The sequence below is a fragment of the Onychomys torridus genome, chromosome 3 (assembly GCF_903995425.1).
Source record: "Onychomys torridus chromosome 3, mOncTor1.1, whole genome shotgun sequence".
Classification (NCBI taxonomy): domain Eukaryota; kingdom Metazoa; phylum Chordata; class Mammalia; order Rodentia; family Cricetidae; genus Onychomys; species Onychomys torridus.
In genome coordinates this window covers 77262225-77281931 of record NC_050445.1, presented here as the reverse complement: position 1 = coordinate 77281931, position 19707 = coordinate 77262225, and positions in this window count along the sequence as shown.

The following is a 19707-nucleotide window of genomic DNA, read 5'->3' as shown; positions in this document are numbered from 1 at the left end:
AACAGAGGAACCCTGTAGCATTCATTAAATTCGGGAATAAATAGTACTCTGTATTCATCATATAGAACTAGTGCAGTGATTTCACAGTTTAAGACAACACACACTGTCACACAGCTTCAGAATCAGGAACCCAGGCATGACTGCATTAGATACTCTGCTGAGGGTCTCACAGAGTTACAATCAAGATATCTATCTATCTATCTATCTATCTATCTATCTATCTATCTATCTATCTATCAGGGCTCCAGTATCATCATTATCTGTGAAAGACTGATTTCTGGGGGGAAACTGGCTCTTGCCACTTTGGTACTTAAGACCTGCATATCCTTTCCTTCTGTCAACCTAAGTTACATCCCAGCCTCTCTGGTCATGAGTTTTCTTTCTCCCAGGTGCCCAGTCATAGACAAACTACAAGGTGGCAGCTTCTTCAAAGCCAGTAAAGGACAGAGTGGATGGGGCAGTTCTACAAGACCAGCACCACACTACTATGTGCCAGGTCACTCACATTTCACACCTTTGCTGCTCTTCTGTCAGCCAAAGGACACTTAGTTCATGCCTGTGGGACATGAAAATACCTGAATTGCAAGAAAGATGCCTCCTGGGGAGGCACCCTGGGTCTGTTCACACCACAAACAGTGCATTTCATAGATTCTACTTGCATGACCTTAGATTTCAAATCTGGAACAAATGGCTGAGGTGCCTTTGTAACTGATATCAAAGTGGATGCTGGCCTCCAGGTTCTCTTCACTCCTCAGTACCTACCTGTTACAGGACCCTCCTGGCTAGCGTACCCGAACCCCTGTCCTAAATTTCTCCAGCCTAGGGGCTGGACTGCTCTTCCCTATATCATCCAACTCTTTTGGGTACCTGCCCTCTGTGTTTTTGGCCTCCTGGCTAATCTTTCCCTTCCCCTCCCCCTCTCCCCACATGGCACAGCTCAGTCTGGTCATGTCCTCTCTGGACTCTCCAAGATGTCCCTGTATCTGCCTCTGGCTATGCTCTCCAGCTATCTACAATAAACCGCCCCTTCCACCATACCTAGGAGCAGTCATGTTCTTTTCCTAGTTATTATTATTTTTTATTTATTTGGTGCCAAAATCCAGAAATGGCATAAATAAGCTCCCTTCTGGGGAATTGGCCATTTCAACTCAAAGTGCTGATCTGACTCTCCTAAGGTATGTATGGATCATTTGCTTATGCTGGCTTCTGCCACTCACAGAATGTGATCCCCTCTACTTGCTTTCACCTTTCTCTCTGGGCTCTGGCCTGCTGCATCTCCCTGATGTGCCCTCCACATGGGCACCTCTCTGGCTCCTGCAGCCTGCTATGACTCTGGCCTCCACACTCACATTCCTCCTGCACTCTGCCCCCTGCAGTACCCCTCTGGGTCTCTGGTTCCCCCTGTGGCAGCCTGGGACTCTTTTCCTTGTCTCCTCCCACTTGGGGAACTGTGTACCAACTTCTCTGGCTCCTACAGCCTGCTTTTCAGGTCTTTGGGGCCACCCACCCCACAGACAGCTTTCTACACCCATCTAGGTCTCTCAAAAAGACACCTACTGACCCCCTTTCTCCAGTACTCTCCTGCTCAGCTCCAGCCTGCAGTCAGGCAGCTTACTTCTATCCCAGCTCCCTCAGAGCTTGGAGAAACACTCCTCCCCTGAAAGATGTTCCACTTTGCAACTCTCTTCCTCCATGGACTCTGATTTTTTTACTATATCGTGGCCTCAGGACAGATCAATGGCCAAAAATTGGTGCACTTGATTTCCAAATTCTCTAAGATTGTAATAACTTCTGCCAAGCAAATGATCCTAAGTTTTTATCTCTAAGGTTCTATGACTTTCCACTCTTAAATCTTACCTCTATGATATCTTTGTACTCTGCTATAAAAAAAAAAATCTACCTTAAGATTATGCTGTGAACTCTTATATCAAGTTTTGTAAGTTGTTCTTTGGGTATGGTTAAAATCTATAAAATATGTAACAAAATTGGCTTTAAACTTATAACAAAAGGCTTATAGTTAAAACCTATCTATAGATAATTTTAATTTGCTCCAACACACTATATATGTGACTCAATTCTAGTTTAGAATATAGTGTATATGTAATTTAGATTTAACTGTTGTTTAGAAGAAAATAGATGTTTTTAAATAGCAACCATGTGGCTCTTCTCCATCTTAAAAGATAACCACATCAAGATATAAGAAGCCACATGGCTGGCAGTAATCGTTACTATTATTAAAGGGTACATGCCATATGACTTCACCATCTTAAGATGGACACAGAGCATAAAGCAACAATTATAAAACTTCTCAGTCCTACTGAGCCCTCTGCTTATCATTGTGTCTCCCTTCTAGACTAAGGAAACAACAGGTCTCAAATACTTTGGATTTGTATAGATAATGATAAAAATTTAAAGTTATATTTGCTACAACATACCATATATATAAACTTCAAATCTCATTTAAAATATACTACAAATGATGATAAAAATTTTTTATTATAAAAGTCTACTAAAATTAACAAAAGCTGATTTTAGATGTCTAACTACTTACCTCTCTTTTTAAAATAAATTTCTTTATTCATTTTACATACTAACCACAGAACCCACTCTAATCCCTCCTCCTGATCCCACCCCCCCACACACAGACTTCTTTCCATGACCCATCCCTATTCCCTCCTCTAAAAGGTAAAGACCTCCCATGAGGAGTCAACTAAGCCTGGTACATTCAGTTGAGGCAGGACCAAGCCCCTTGCATATGCAGCAAGGCATCCCACCTTAGCTAATGAGCTCCAAAAAGCAAGCTCATGCACCAGGGATAGATCCTGATCCCACTGCTAGGGACCCCCCCCCCTCTATCAGACCAAGGAGAGGGCATAGTCCAGTCCCATGTAGGGTCCACAGCTGTCAGTCTAAAGCTTGTGAGTTCCCAGAAGCACGGTTCAGTTGTCTCTGTAGACTTCCCCATCATAAACTTGACCTCCCTTACTCATCCCTCATGTCTCTCTTCAACTGGACTCCCGTATCTCAGCCTGGTGGCTGGCTGTGGATCTCTGCATCTGCTTCCATCAGTTACTGGATGAAGGCTCTATGATGACAATTAGGGAATTATCAATGTGATTACCAGGGTAGGCCAGTTCAGGCACCCTCTGACTATTGCTAGTAGTCAAACTGGAGTCATCCTTGGGGATTCCTGGTAACTTCCCTAGCACCAGGTTTCTTTCTAACCCCATAATGTCTATCAAGATATTTCTTTCATTGCTCTCTCACTCTGTCCCTCCTCCAGCTCAATCATCCCATTCCCTCATGTTCTCATTTCCCACCCACTTCCCGTTGCCTCCCCTTGCTCCCAGTTTGCTCAGGAGATCTCATCTAGTTCCCCTTCCCAGGACAATCCAGGCATCCCTCTTAGAGTCCTCCTTGTTAGCTAGTTTCTCTGGAGCTGTGGGTTGTAGTCTAGTTATCCTTTGCTTACATCTCATATCCACTTATGAGTGAATACAGACCATGTTTGCCTTTCTGAGTCTGGGTTACCTCACTCAGGATAATATTTTCTAGTTCGATCCATTTGCCTGCAAATTTTATGATGCTATTATTTTTTACAGCTGAGAAATATTCCATTGTGTATAAGCACCACATTTTCTTTATCCATTTTTTTTTTTTTTTTTTTTTTGGTTGAGGGGCATCTGGTTGTTTCCAGATTCTGGCTCCTACAAACAAAGCTGCAGTGAACATAGTTGAGCATATGTCCTTGTGGTAGATATACTTTGGAAATATGCCCAAAAATGGTATCATTAGGTCTTGAGGTAGATTGATTCCCAATTTTCTGAGAAGTCGCCATACTGATTTCAAAAGGAACTATACAAATTTGCACTCCTACCAGCAGTGGGGGCATGCACCACTTGCTCCACATCCTCTCCATAACCTGTCATCAGTGTTTCTGATCTCAGCCATTCTGACTGGTGTAAGATGGTATCTCAGAGTCATTTTGATTTGCATTTCCCTGATGACTAAGAATGTTGAGCAATTCCTTAAATGCCTTTTGGCCATTTGATATTCTTCTGTTGAGAATTCTCTATTTAGATCTATAACCCATTTTTTAATTGGGTTGTTTGATATTTTGATGTCTAGTTTCTTGAGTTCTTTATATATTTTGGAGATCAGCCCTCTGTCAGATATGGGGTTGGTGAAGATCTTTTCCCATTTTGTAGGCTGTCATTTATCTTATTTACTGTGTTCTTTGCCTTACAGAGGCTTCTTGGTTGCAGGAGGTCCCATTTATTAATTGTTGTTCTCAGTATCTGCGCTACTGGTGTGTGGGATGACTCACTCCTAACAGGCTTGAGGGCCAGCTGGCCCAGACAAGTAAAAATGATACTTTCTGAAAGCCAACCTGGGTCTGCCTAAGGGCCTTAGCAACAGCAGCTAAAACATGATCTGGAGATGACCCAGACCAATGAGAGGCAGCCATGTCACACCAGCTGATGCATATTCATCAGACCTTCCCCCAGGGAAGCATGGAGAGTATATAAGCTTGCCTCTAACTGAATAAACTGGGCTTGTTGTTTCAACATTCTCCCAGAGTCTATGTGCCATTGACTCTGCACCTACTTGGCCCCACACCCAAAGAGAACAACAGCAAGGACACTGCTATAATGGTGTTATATTTAGGAAGTGATCTCCTGTGCCAATGCATTCAAGGTTACTTGCTATTTCTTCTTCTATCAGGTTCAGTGTAACTTGACTTATGTTGAGGTCTTTGATCTACTTGGACTTGAAATTTTTGTAGTCAGGTTTCTCTAGTTCTGCCTGGCCCCACAGCTGCTCAGACCCAAGTAAACACAAAGTGGCTTATATTAATTATAAATGCTTAGCCATTAGCTCAGGCTTATTACTGGCTAGCTCTTACACTTAAATTAACCCATATTCTTATCTATGTTTAGTCACATGGCTTGGTACCTTTTCTCAGTTTTGCCTTGTCATTTTGTTTCCTCTGTGTCTGGCTGGTGACTCCTTACTTAGCCTTCCTCTTTCACAAATTCTCCTTGTCTGCTTGCCCTGACTATACTTCCTGTCTGGCTACTGTCCAATCAGTGTTTTATTTATCAACCAATCAGAGCAACACATACTCGCAGCATACAGAATGATATCCCATAGCATTTTTTTGCATGGCAATAGATAAGGATCTATTTGCAGTCTTCTACATGTAGACATCCAGTTATGCCAGCACCATTTGTTGAAGATGCTTTCTTTTTTCCATTATACAGTTTTGGCTTTCTTATTAATAAGCAGGTGTTCATAGATGTGGATTGATGTCAGGGTCTTGTATTTGATTTTATTGTTCCACATGTCAGTTTTTATGCCAATACCCAAGCAATTTGTGTTACTGAAGCTCTATAGGAGAGCTTGAAATCAGGGATGGTGATGCCTCCAGAAATTGTTTTATTGTATAATATTGTTTTAGCTATAATGTTTTTTATTATGTTTTCTTTTGTTTTTCCATATGATGTTGAGTATTGTTCTTTCCATGTCTGTAAAGAATTATGTTGGGATTTTGATGGGGATTGCACTGAATATGTAGATTGTTTTTGGTAAGATTGCTACATTTATTATGTTGGTCCTATCTATACATGAACATGGGAGATCTTTCCATTTTCTGATATTTTCTTCAGTTTCTTTCTTCAAAGACTTAAAGTTCTTGTCATACTGGTCTTTCATTCACTTGGTTAGAGTTACCACAAGGTATTTTACAATATTTGTGGCTATTCGTAAAGGGTGATGTTTCTCTGATTTCTTTCTCAGCCCACTTGTCATTTATATATAGGAGAGTTACTAATTTTTTTAGTTAATCTTGTATCCCACCACATTACTGAAAGTGTTTATTAGTTGTAAGAGTTGCCTAGTAGGAGTTTTGGGGTCACTTATGTAAACTATCATATCATTTGCAAATAGTGAAAGTTTGACTTCTTCCTTTCCTATTTGTATCCACTTGCTCTCCTTTTGTTGTCTTATTGCTCTGGCTAGCACTTCAAGTACTATATTGAATAGATAGGGGGAGAGTGCACAGTCTTGTCTTGTTCCTGATTTTAGTGGAATCACTTTGAGTTTCTAAGCATTTAATTTGATGTTGGCTGTCAGCTTGCTGTAAATAACCTTTATTATGTTTAGGTATGTTCCTTGTATTCCAGATCTCTCCAGGACCTTTATTATGAAGGGATGTTGAATTTTGTTGAAGGCTTTTTCAGTCTCTAATAAGATGATCATGTGGTATTTTCTTTCAGTTTGTTTATATGGTGGATTATTTTTATATGTTAAAAAAAATCCCTGCATCTCTGGGATGAAGTTTACTTGATCATGATAGATGATTTTTTTAATGTGTTCTTGGATTCAGTTTGCCAGTATTTACTGAGTATTTTTGCATCAATATTCATGACAGAGTTTGGTCTGTAATTCTCTTTCTTGTTGCATCTTTGTGTGATTTGGTATCAGGGTAACTGTAGCCTCATAAAAAGAGTTTGGCAATGTTCCTTCTGTTTCTTTAGTGTGAAATAATTTAAGGAGTATTGGTATTAGCTCTTCTTTGGAATTCTGGTAGAATTCTGTGCTGAGACCATCTGACCCTGGACTTTATTTGGTTGGGAGACTTTTAATGACTATGTCTATTTCTTTAGTGGTTATAGGTCTATTTGAATGGTTTATCTAGTCTTGATTTAATTTGGGTATGTGGTGCCTATCCAGAAAAAGTGTCTGTTTCTTTTTGATTTTCCAATTTTGTGGAAGTATGACTTAATGATTCTCTGGATTTCTTCATTGTCTGTTTTGTCTCCCTTTTTATTTCTGATTTTGTTAATTTGGATGTTCTCTCTCTGCCTTTTGGTTAGTCTGGATAAGTGCTTGTCCATCTTACTGATTTTCTCAAAGAACCAACTTTTTGTTCCATTGATTCTTTGTAATGTTCTCTTTGCTTCTAGTCTATTGATTTCAGCCCTCAATTTTATTATTTCCTGGCGTCTATTCCTCCTGAGTGAGTTTGCTTCATTTTGTTCTACAGCTTTCAGGTGTGTTGTTAGGGTTGCTAGTGTGAGATTGCTCCAACTTCTTTATGTAGGCATTTACTGCTATGAACTTTCCTCTTAGCATTGCTTTCACAGTGTCCCATAAGTTTGGGTATGTTGTACATCCATTTTCATTGAATTCTAGGAAGCTTTTAATTTCTTTCTTCGTTTCTTTCTTGACCCAGTGGTGATTCAGTTGAGCATTATTCAGATTTCATGAGTTTGTAGGCTTTCTGTAATTCGTGTTTTTGTTGAATTTTAACTGTGGTATAATGAATGCTTTTGTATACTGGTTTAATAAAACACTGATTGGTCAGTAGCCAGGCAGGAAGTATAGGTGGGATAAGAAACAAGGAGAATTCTGGGAAGAGGAAAGCTGAGTCTGGAGACACCAGCCCACCCTCCAGGGAGCAGCTTGTAATGGCACACAGGTAAAGCCATGGAAAATGTGGCAACATATAGATTAACAAAATGGGCTGAGTTTAAGTGTAAGAGCTAGTCAGTAGTAGGTCTGAGCTAATGGCCAAGAAGTTTTAATTAATATAAGCCTCTGTGTGTTTACTTGGGTCTGAGCAGCTGTAGACCAGGTGGGACTCAGGAAACCTTTCAGCTACAGTAAGCCATGGTGGTCCAATAAAATACAAGGGTTTATGCCAATTGAATATGGAATGTCCTTCTCAATCTCTTTTGACTAATTTTAGTTTGAAATCTAATTTGTTAGATATTAGGATAGCTACTTCTTAAGTCTGTTTGAATGGAAAGTCTTTTCCCAATCCTTTATTCTGAGGTAAAATCTTTGTTTGAAGTTAAGATGTTTCTTTTATGCAGCAGAAGAATAGATCCTGTTTTCATATTCATTCTGTTAGCCTGTGACTTGAGTGAACTGAGTCCATTGATATTGAGGGGTATTAATGACCAGTGATTATTAATTGCTGTTATTTTTCATGGTAATGTGTGCATGTTTCCCCTCTTTGGGATTTGCTGGTGTGGGATTATCTATGGGTGTTTTCATGGATGTATCTAACTTCCTTAGGTTAGATTTTCCTTTCTAGTGTTTTTGTACGGCTGGATTTGTGGATACGTATTGTTTAAATCTGGTTTTGTGATGGAATATCTTGTTAGTCCATCTATGATGATTGAAAGTTTTGCTGAGTATAGTAGTCTGTGCTGGCATCCATGGTCTCTTAGTGTCTGCATAATATCTGTCTAGGACCTTCTGGCTTTCTCACTGAGAAGTCAAATATTATTCTGATGGGTCTGCCTTTATACACTACTTGGCCTTCTTCCTTTGCAGCTCTAAATATTCTCTGTTTAGTAGATTGATTATTATATGGAAAGGGAACTTTTGGGGGGGTCCAGTCTATTTGGTATTCTGCAAGCTTCTTGTATCTTCATAGGAATTTCCTTCTTTGGGTTAGGAAAGTTTTCTTCTATGATTTTGTTGAATATATTTTTTGTGCCTTTGAGCTGATATTCTTCTTCTTCTATTCCTATTATTCTTAGGTGTGGTTTCCTCATGGTGTCCCAGATTTCCTGGACATTTTGTGTTATGACTTTTTTGGCTTTGGTATTTTCTTTGACTGACAAATCTATTTCCTCTATTTTATCTTCAACTTCTGAGATTCTCTCTTCCATTTTTTACATTCTGTTGGTTATGCTTGCATCTGTAGTTCCTATTTAGTCAGATTTTACATTTCTAGCATTCCCTCAGTTTGTGTCTTCTTTTTTGCCTCTATTTCAATTTTCAAGTCTTGAACTGTTTCCTTCACCTGTTTGTTTTTTCTTGGTTTGCTTAGCTTTCTTTATGGGATTTATCGATTTCTTCAATTATTTTTTTGTCTTTTCATTGATTTCTTTAAGGAAATTTTTCATTCCCTCTTTAGAGGACTCTATAATCTTTATAAAGTTAATTTTAAGCTTGTTTTCCTCTATGTCTTCTACATTGAAATGTTCAAGTCTTGCTGTTGTAGAACAGCTAAGTTCTGGTGGTGCCATATTGTTCTTTATGTTGCTGCACGTATTTTTGCACTAGCATCTACAATCAGTGCAAGTGATGTCTGTGTCTCAGGGAGCTGCCCTTTGTCCAATTGGCATTAGTGGTGTTTATGTCTCAGGGAGCTGCTGGGGTCTTGGAGATGGGTGGGTATGGGGGATAGAGTGGGGCTTGTAGATTATAGGGTCCATTGGAGGTGGTGGTGGGTAGATCTGTCCACAGGAGTCTTGTCTACTGGCCTGCAACTGAGGCTGCAATGGGTGGGAGGGGGCACAGGTTTTGCCCCAGGGCCTAGGGCCTAGAGACTGGGGTTACTGGCTGGGAAAACAGTCACTCATCTCTTGGTCCAATTTGAGCTGGCAGAGTCTCGCTAGTTATATTGTTGCTAACTATGTAACATTAGACTTCTAAAATTTATAGATAAGCAACAACATGTTTGATAAATAAGATATATTTGATAATCTAGGTTTATGAATTTATATGGTCTACTAGGGTTCATGGTAACATTTGTCTACATCTTTGTCTTTTGTTCACTTTAGCTACTTGGTCCAGTCAGCATTAGTGGTTTTTATATCTCAGGCAGCTGCTGGGGTCTCAGGGATGGGTGGGTTTGGGGGATAGAATGGGGCTTGTATATTACAAACTAAATCATACAAAAACTGTGGTATTCTATTTGTATGCTAAAGGTAATTGAATTAAATCTTCAACTCAAAGTTTAAGGCTCAGACTTAACAAAGATAAAGCTCTAAAATCCTAACCTTAAATAAACTACTAACTTACAAACTGTTCATTTAGTGACAAGCTTTCTTTAGCCTCTGTATGCGTTTCTATGTAATAGATAGATGGTTCTCAGACTTTTCAAAGAACTTCTGAATATGGCATTTAGATTGTTTAAATAGATAGAACTCCCAACCACAAGTGGAATATATATAGAACACTAAGATTCCACTTGGATTGTGGTAAAGCTAACCATTCAGCTAAACTAGTCCATGCCTTGCCTGCTGCCAAGGCTCTGCCCAAACTGTGGACACTTTTGGGGTTGATTGCATTATTTTGCTTGGTCAAAGTAAGGTCAGTCCCCCAAGTTGCTCCTTTACAGAAAAGTATCTCAGATCTGGGTCTGGCAGCCAAAGATGCTGCTCTGTGTGACAGCTAACAATGAAATGCTGTCCTATAAGACAAGGGAAGATTATCATGTGACTACTGCCCCATCAAAACTGTGAAAACCACTTGACCCTAAGGTAGCCCATCTTAAGAAATGGGGAGGCCTCTATCACTTTAATTTTATACATAGAACATTCCAAATTTACTTTCAGCTGTAATTTATTCTTCTCAAATCTCTGGAGATATTGACTAACTGTAGTTTAACAGCAATAAGCATACCAGCTCCTTTCCCAAGGCTTCAGAAGCCTTCTTATTTCTTTTCACTTACCTAGAGGATTTAGGCCTCCAGCTGAAAAAGACTACCCTGACACCAGACTCTAAAAAGAGATAAATTCACAAATCAGGTTTCAATGTAACTTTTTACTATTACTTTATTTATAGGAACATACTTTACAATGACTACAATATAGAGTTCTGGTAAGCTATTAATCTACTGCTGTTAATATTAAGTAGTACTTTAGTACTACTTAATATTAACAAAGTCATAAACTCACATTTTTAAATTTCTTTTGGTTGTCTTACTAAAAAATTGCTTCTCATTGTGCCAAAAACATCTGTCCAATTTATGTAAACCCAGTCTTCTGGATAGAGAAAAATGTGTTCATGTCTTTGACCCAAAATCATATTTGGGTCTCCAAGCTTTTCTTATAACTCAAAAGCATGAGTCTACTGCTCTTTCTACAATGTGGATTTCAGTACGGATTAAAAACAATGGTAATGCTAACTTACCTAAAACTTTTATCTTTATTATAAACTTAAAAATTTGTAAAATTATTGTCAGCTTCAGAGAATTGAGTTAGATCTACCTCTTACAGATGAAACCAACTCCAGATAAGTATTTCAGTTAAACAACAGCCTAAGTTTTCCTGCCTAGCACCTATTTCTAAGAGTGGGATCTCCCTCCCTGCCTCTCTCTCTCTCTCTTTTCTGGTCCAGGACCATAGGACTGGAAGTTTCAATGTACACCTAACACATATTGTTACTGCACTTCAAATCAAAGCAAATGGTATGTCAATATAGTGTACAATAGTGAATATCTCAAATCAAGCTTTTCATCCTTTGATATTGGATTTTCAGCATGACTGAAAATTAATCAAAAAAAAAAAGAGTAAAATAAGAGAAATTGATCCAAATACAGGAATGATAAGTACAAATACAAATGAAGTAACTCCATATTGAAGACATTTCTATAAAAATTTAAAGCCTACCAAAGAATTTCTATTTTATCTAAAATAAAATATTTTGTCTTTTGAGGTATTGTTTCTGAGGTTTTCCTGGTGGAGCTAGGGGGTTGTGGGTTCTGTTATTCTGTTTTTTTGTTTGTTTGTTTGGTGGTTTGGGTTCTGGTTTTGTTGTTATTGTTGTTGTTGTTGTGATTTACTGAGACATGCCTTGCTATGCAGCTCTAGCCTGCCTGAAATGTGATGTATGGACAAGGCTGGCCTCAAATTTCTGGCCATCCTCCTACCTTTGCACATGAGAGAATAATGCATGTTTGCTGATTAATAAGATTAATGACATTGATTAATTAATGATTTAACAAAATGTATTGTTAAAAGCAACTACAAAACGTCTTCCTCATTTTTCAAAGCTCATTTTGTGTTTTCTGTTTTCTTAAAATGGTTGTTACCTGTGCTGTCTATAAATACACACACACACACACAAACACACACACACACACACACACACACACACACACACACGAGTAGGGGGGTAGGGGCAATAACGACACTGACAAACATTGTGCACACCACATCCATGTACCTTCGAGGTAAAAGAGTTAAGACAACTCTGAGCATCAGCAGAGAAGAATATCAAATATCAAGTCTTCTGCATAAAGTGTGCACCAAAGCTGACCTTGTCTCAGCACGTTCACCACATTAGGTGACAGGCAAACCTCCATGCAGGAACTCTTCTTCCCCTTCTTGGCTCACTGCCCAATAATAAATAGAGCAAATAAAGCAATGCAATCAAATTAAGCATTTAGTTCAAGAAGTTAGATTTTTTAAAAAAGCACAAGTACAAGCTATGGAACCAGGGCACAGAAATTAGTGGGTGTAAAATTTAAAAAGTAAAAACAAGAAATAGAGGGAAAGTACAACTTAGAATACTTAATATGGAAGCACAAACAATTTTCATAATTTTATATGTAAAATATTATTACAGAAAAGTAATAATTATTAAAATTCACTATCTGTTATTGCTTAAGCCAGTAGTTTTGTAGTAGAAGCTATGAAGGTAAAATCTAGATAAATGAGCTATGTAAACAGTCTCATCCCTGTGACTAAGGCTGTGCAGATTCCAGCAGCTGTCTATGCTTGACAACATCTAAACAAATGTTACCTCCTCCACCAGTGACGTCAAGCTAATCATGACATTGAAAGTTAACTTCACACACTTATTAGAAGTGATGAGCTACTTCAGATGTCATGTCTCTGTGATATCAGTAAGTTTGCAGCTTTTGATTATTTTTATTGTTCAAGAATGTTTTTGTTGTTGTTCTGAAACTAGACATGCAGATTTTCATGACTCTTGTCCTTTCCAAACATAACTGCCACCTACAGCCCCACAGGAGTGAACCGGTGAGGAGACTTCACACAGAAATGGATGTGGCAAAGTCCTGTGACTTTTTCTTGAGTAAATGGGCTCTCTACTTTCATTCTGTTGCTGTGATAAAATATCTTGACAAGAGCAGCTTAGGAGAGAAAGAGTTTAGCTCAGCATCCTGATCATATCAAACACCAAAGAGAAGGCAGAAATAAATGCGTGCACATCTCCTGTTCGGATGACTTTCTTTACTCTCGCTCAGTCCAGGGCCTGAAACCCAGGAATGGCACTGCCCACTTTCAAGTTGGGTCTTCCCACATCAGTTAGGGGAATCAGGACACGTCCCCCACAGACATGCCCACAGGTTGTTGTTATGTAAAACATCCTTCATTGTAGCTTGAACAGTTTAGGGGGCCCCAGACAGTGAGAACGGGACCCATCCCTAGTGCATGAGCCGACTTTTTGGAACCTAGTCCCTATGGTGGGACACTTGGAGCAGCCTTGGTGCAGGGAGGAGGGGCTTGGACCTGCCTCAACTGGTTGTACCAGGCTCTGGATTCCCCATGGGAGATCTTGCCTTGGAGGAGGTGGGAATGAGGGATGCGTTGGGGGAGGGCTGGGGGATGGGAGGAGGGAGGACAGGGGAATCCGCAGTTGGTATGTAAAATGAATAGAAAATCTCTTAATGAAAAAAAAAAAAAAAAGGAAAAAACCCTTCATTGAGCCTCATCCCAGGAGATTACAAGTTGTGATGGTCACAGCTCCTCGTTAGCGTGGCCCGCCTTACTCTCTCAGAAACATGCACTGGGAACACGGCAGGAGTAAAGCAAGAACTGAATCAGGCAAAGGTTTCATCACCTGCAGGGTGAATTGATCTTGTGATGAGAGAAAAATAACTTTTAAATAGAAAAGGCAACTGAGACTGAATAAGGAAGAGCTACGCCGTGGAGAAACGCAGACGGGAGTCTCTGAACTGTCTCTAGTTGGGATGCTTGAGGCTTACGTGAATATGTCAATAGTCCAAAATACCTTTGGAAAGGGATTGTGAAGGGAACTATAGATTGTGTATTTCTTGGTAACTTATGTACTATAAAATTTTTCTCAGCCAGGTGTAGTGGCTCAGGACTTCAATCCCAGCACCTGAGAGGCAGAGGCAGGTGGATCTGAGTTCACAGCCAGTCTGGTCTACATAGTGAGTTCCAGGCCAGCCAGAGCCATACAGTGAGACCCTGTCTCAAAAACGTTTTTCCTGAAGATTATTTTGATACTTGGTGTCACTTTAACCATAATTAATATTTATATTTTTTTCTACAAATATGATAGCATTTTTTAGATGTTATGCTCTGGTTTTTCTTTTGAGCTTAGAGAGCCCTTCCCTTATATGGCTGCTATTTTAAATGTCATTTTCATGCTCTGTTGCTGCCAACTCACTAGATAGTATTTATAAAGCTCTTAATGTATGCCAGGCACATTATTACCTGTAGCTATATGAGGTGAAAATTGGAAGCACTCACAGGAATATACTAAATGAAGGAAAGACTATCAAAGAATGAAGTCATTTACAATTAATTCAAAGCTTACACACACCAAAAGCAGAAAGTATATTTTTAAAAATTCCTTTTTAAATCTCAATTCTTTAAAGAATTGAGGCCAAACAGAAAAACAGTTTTTACATCTGACCAGGGAGAAGAATCTACAAGCACCAAATCTCTGATAAGGAAAGTGTGAGTAGAACCTGTAGCCCTAGGGACAGAAGTCCATCGTGTGCTCACACTGCATCCACTGGTAGTCCCCTCCTCAGGGGGTGAGGCATACAGTATAGTATATACGACTTCATAGCCAGCAGAAACTCAAGTCAATATAGTTGAATGTCCCCAATTATTCCCATTATAGAACAAAAATTCCATTAAGAAAAGCAATAACAAAATGGATATCATCAGTGATGAGATAGAAGGTCACGTAGTGACATGGGAAATGTCAATGGTACATCATAATGGCTCAACAAATGAGACTCCAGGGAATAAAAGTTTGTCTTAGGCTGTGCAGTTCTTTCTGAGGGCTATGAGGTGAGTCTGAGCACTGCAGACTTTAGTATTGGGAAGAGATTCAGGAATAGCAGGGGGAGAGGGTCTGGTGTGAAAGATGATCAAATCTAAAAAATGAGGGCAACTCAGGGATTTCATGTTGGAAAGTATTTGGTTCCTGGTAGGAGAGTTAAAGAGAAGTCAAAAGAATTCCATATGGAAATCAACTTGGTGAGTAAGGTGAGAGTAGGGGAATGTCAAGTGTGCAAGGAAAAATGCAAGAGATACTGATAACATTAGAGGATCCGTTCATATCGACAATCAAGGTTCTCATTGTCAAATAGGGACCAGTATGCAAAGGAAGACAGCGAAAAGGAAACCTGTGGTGTTAGATAGAAATGGAGAAGCCACTGGAATGACTCAGCCATTAAAAGCACTTGCTACACAATACAGATAACATGAATTTGATCCCTGGGGCCCCTGTGAAAGGAGAAAACAGACTCTCAAAAGTTGTCCTCTGACAACCACACATGTACTATGATTGCATTCTCTTACACACAACATACACAGTGACACAGAATAATAGGTAGATTATAGACAATCAGATAGAGATAAAGAGAGAGATGATAGATGGATGGATGGATGGATGGATGGATAGATAGATAGATAGATAGATAGATAGATAGATGATTGGAAATAAAAAAATTGGTTTGAAATTAATATTAACTCACGGCTGAGATATCAAGTACTTACTGTATATCCTAGAAGATATTCCTATAAGGTTCTCTCTCTCTCTCTCTCTCTCTCTCTCTCTCTCTCTCTCTCTCTTCTCTCTCTCTCTCTCTCTCTCTCTCTCTCTTTCTCTCTCTCTCTCTCTCTCTTTCCATCAGTTCCACATGTGTGTGTGTGTGTGTGTGTGTGTATGTATGTGTGTGTGTTGTGTGTGTGTGTGTGTGCCTTGTGTCTTGCATGAAAAGGTTAAAGACACTAGCACCCGCCTCTCACAGTTTCCCTAGGGCTTCTGCAGGCTCCTCTCCATTCTCAACTCCAGCGCATTCTGTGGCCCAGCTGTTCAGAGCACAGTTAGAAAGCAGATACATACATACACACACACACACACACACACACACACACACATCTAATCAGTTTGGCATGCCATAACTAAATATTGTATAAAGGCTAGCTTAAATGACAGACATCAATTTCTCACAGTTCAGGAGGCTGAAGAAGACTGAAATATCAGGAACTCAACCCTAACACAGTTGCTTTCTTGCTCTGTCATAACAGGGTATGACCTCTTTCCTGGTTTGTGTCTATCAAGGGAAAGATTCATGGGGTTACCAGACTGGGATTCCAGACTCATAACCTCAGATGACTTGAAATGCCTCTCTAAACAGGTATATGAACTTAAAAAAATAGTCCTAGGTTCTAGATTGCAGGAAACAATTCAAAATGAACCTAAATTATGCTAGGACTAGAAAAAAAAAGGCAAAAAACAACAAGCATGGAATGATAAAAATTCTGTCAAACACACAGGACAGATGAAAAAGGTTCCTCTGAGTACAACTGCATGATCTGTACTTCGAGTTAAATACTGATGCTAATAGAACAGGAGCTGTTGGATAAAACAAGAAAACACGAAACAACTAACATAGCAAATTCTCAAAGGCTAACTATTTACGACAAACATCTGTTACTCACCATTGAACTCTCTGCCCTCAGGCTTTCCTTGCCTCTTGGATTCCTTTTGCGAGGCCCCTAGAAAACTACTGTTGGTGTTCCAGGCTCTGCCATTAATCTTGAGCAATTCTAAGTAAAAAAACTGCAACTAACCTACCAATGTGAGTCCTTGTTTCGCTGTCTCCTAAACCACTTGGACTCAAAGGGCATTCATGTTTAATTCAATTGTTTTCTTGCAATTTCTCAAAACTTTCATATCTGTACCAGCCTAATTATCTTTCAATTCACAGACCTGGATTATTGTTTCCTTTTTACTCTCCCTGGACTAAACCTTTCAATGATTTATTCTGTTTTTCAACATGTATGTGTTTAACTTCTGTTATGCATTAGCTGAGGATGTCAATCAGTTAATAAATCCATTGACTTACAAATTTTAGTTCATCAGATCCCATATAAAAGGCATCACATGTCAACATATGCCTGTAATCCCAGAGATGACAAGATAGTAGTCGGAGCCAGGAAGCATGAAAGTCAGCTAACTGTCCTGTTTGGCAAAATTCAAGAACAATGAAACAACCTATCTCTGACACAGAGTGGAATGTGGGTAAATGCAGATAACAGTGGTTATTCTCCAAGATCTACAAGCTCCTAAGGCCTGTGAATAAGCAAGCACACACAAGAAAGCATCATCAGCACACACACACACACACACACACACACACAGATACACACACCAAACACACAACACACGCCTACACACACACACACACACACACACACACAGATACACACACCAAACACACAACACACGCCTACACACACACACACACACACACACACACACACACACACACACACCACACACCTATACACATCCAATTAAAAGGGTCCTCGGGTGGTCTATACTCCAGGTCCTTAGTATATAGCATACATATGTATTTATTCCACCAAAGAACCCTTGCCTTAAAGGCAAAAACTGTATTTTCTTCATCTTTGCTTCTGCAATAATTTGGACATAGGAAATAAATATGTGTTTGGGTCCTCTTTTAAATTTTTCTGTTATGCGTGAGTTGTTGTTCAATGGATTTTTCATTATTCTGTTTCTCCTTTATGTGCTTTCCTTGAAGAGGCTGACAAGATGTTTCCGAGTGAGCTTTGCCAGGTGTCAGCTCATCCATGGAGTCACCATGGATACAAGTTCTGCTCTTTAATTTTGTGAGTCAAGAATCTTGATCACAGCAGTTAATCTAGTGGAGGCTAGATTATAGACTGTGATTACAATGACTGGGTTCACCAAAAAGATAGACGCACACACACATGCATATGAACTCTGAAGATAACGTTTGCTAAGAAGATTTAAGACTGGTCGACACTAACAAGAAACAGAAGAAGTGCATGTAGCAAAATACCCAGCATTTAGCATATTTGATATTTGGGGGGAAAGGGAAAGAGTAGAGATGATGATAGAATGTATAGATACAGTGTGTTTAAAACCAAATATACCATGGTTTCATTCCAACTATAGTTATTAAGAGCTTCATTATCTATGAATCAGGAATCACTAATCATGTAAATAGGGTTATTGTGAAAATTTAGTTATTCAATTTATGAAAAGCCCCTGTGACATTATGAGTAACATCACATGAAATACAATGTAAATACTGATTCTCCTTATCTTGTCTTTATTACATATGTCCTTTTGCCCCAAGTCTCCTCTGGTTACATAACTTCCCAGAAGAAATAATGTTTTATCTTCCCCTTTATCTAGAATCTCTGAAGTAACAGATACTAAGGGCTCTAGCTGCAAAGTAAATATTTTCTTCTTCATCCAAAATCAAATGTAAATAAATGGCCTACAGACTACACACTCTCTACATTTAAGCTATTAAAATATATAGATGCTAACTTTGACTGGGAACAACAGGAACAAGAGAATATTCTCACACTCTTTTCATCCCAAGAGGCAGAATTTTGGAGTATGTTGTTATAGATGTGTTAACACAAAAACCAGGCTCCCTGTGAATCTATTGTGATAGTCAATTTTATAAGCAACTTGAGTGAGCCAGACATCTGGTCAAATTTTATTTCCATGTGTTTCTGTGAGGGTGCTTCTAGATGTGATGTAACCAGCAAACTAAGTAAAGATTGTCCTCCTTGGTGTGAATAGGCTGTACCCAAACAGCAAAGAGCCTGAATGGAATAAATTAACTGTCCCTTCTTTGAGTTAGAAGGAAATCCTCTTGTCTGACTGGGTTGATCTGGAACTCACATTCTTTTCTGTCTTTAAAATCAAACAGAAACATCAATTGCCCCTGGGTCTTGTACCTGCTAGCCTTCGGATGGAAGTGCTGATCCAGCATTGTCACTTTGCCAACTGTAGATCACATGGAACATGTTAGTCTCCATGAAAACATGAGCCAATTCCATCCATGTAGATTTCCCTATGTTTAGATATGTGTACTTCATATTTGTGTGGAGATATATAAATTATAGCTAGATATAGATAGATAGATAGATAGATAGATAGATAGATAGATTTACTTCCACTATTGAACTGATACAATTTCTCTGAAGAACCCTGAATAATACAACAACCTGGCTTAGAGAAAACAAAGAGAATAAAAGATCTTGGTAAAGGATCCCCCAAAAGCACAGCTACTGAGCAGGCTTGTTGTAGATTATCTTTATTATAATATTTGCCATCTCAGTCAATGCCACTAGGATGAATATGGGATAAGGAGCATATATGTATAACCTTTGATTAGCCTTGGAATAAGTTCCAGGATACCTGGGTAATCAAATTTCAGAGTTATTTGTCCCAGGAAAATCTAATGCAGACTACACTTCTCCCTGACAACCCAGTAGTTACATGATTTCTTTTTATTTGCAACATTACACTTTTAAGGAAATGTTCAATTCATCTCAAAAATGCTTATTAAAGTCACTGTGGAAGCTGAAGCATGCATTTTGAAATTCAAGGATTCAGAAATACCTCCCACACATTCACTGCCTCTCTGCACACATGAGCACGCATGCGCACATACACACACACATACTTGTATCACCAGTAAATGCTTAAGGGAGAATAAGAGTTTTATATTTAATTTATATTTTTGTATAATAAAGTATGGTGACAAATTTTATTAAACTTAGTTTGAATTTTAGTTAGCCAATTCTTGTTAAAATCTGTATTACTTTTCCAAAACACATATAAAGATGAGGGTACTTGTGAGTGATTCAGCATGCT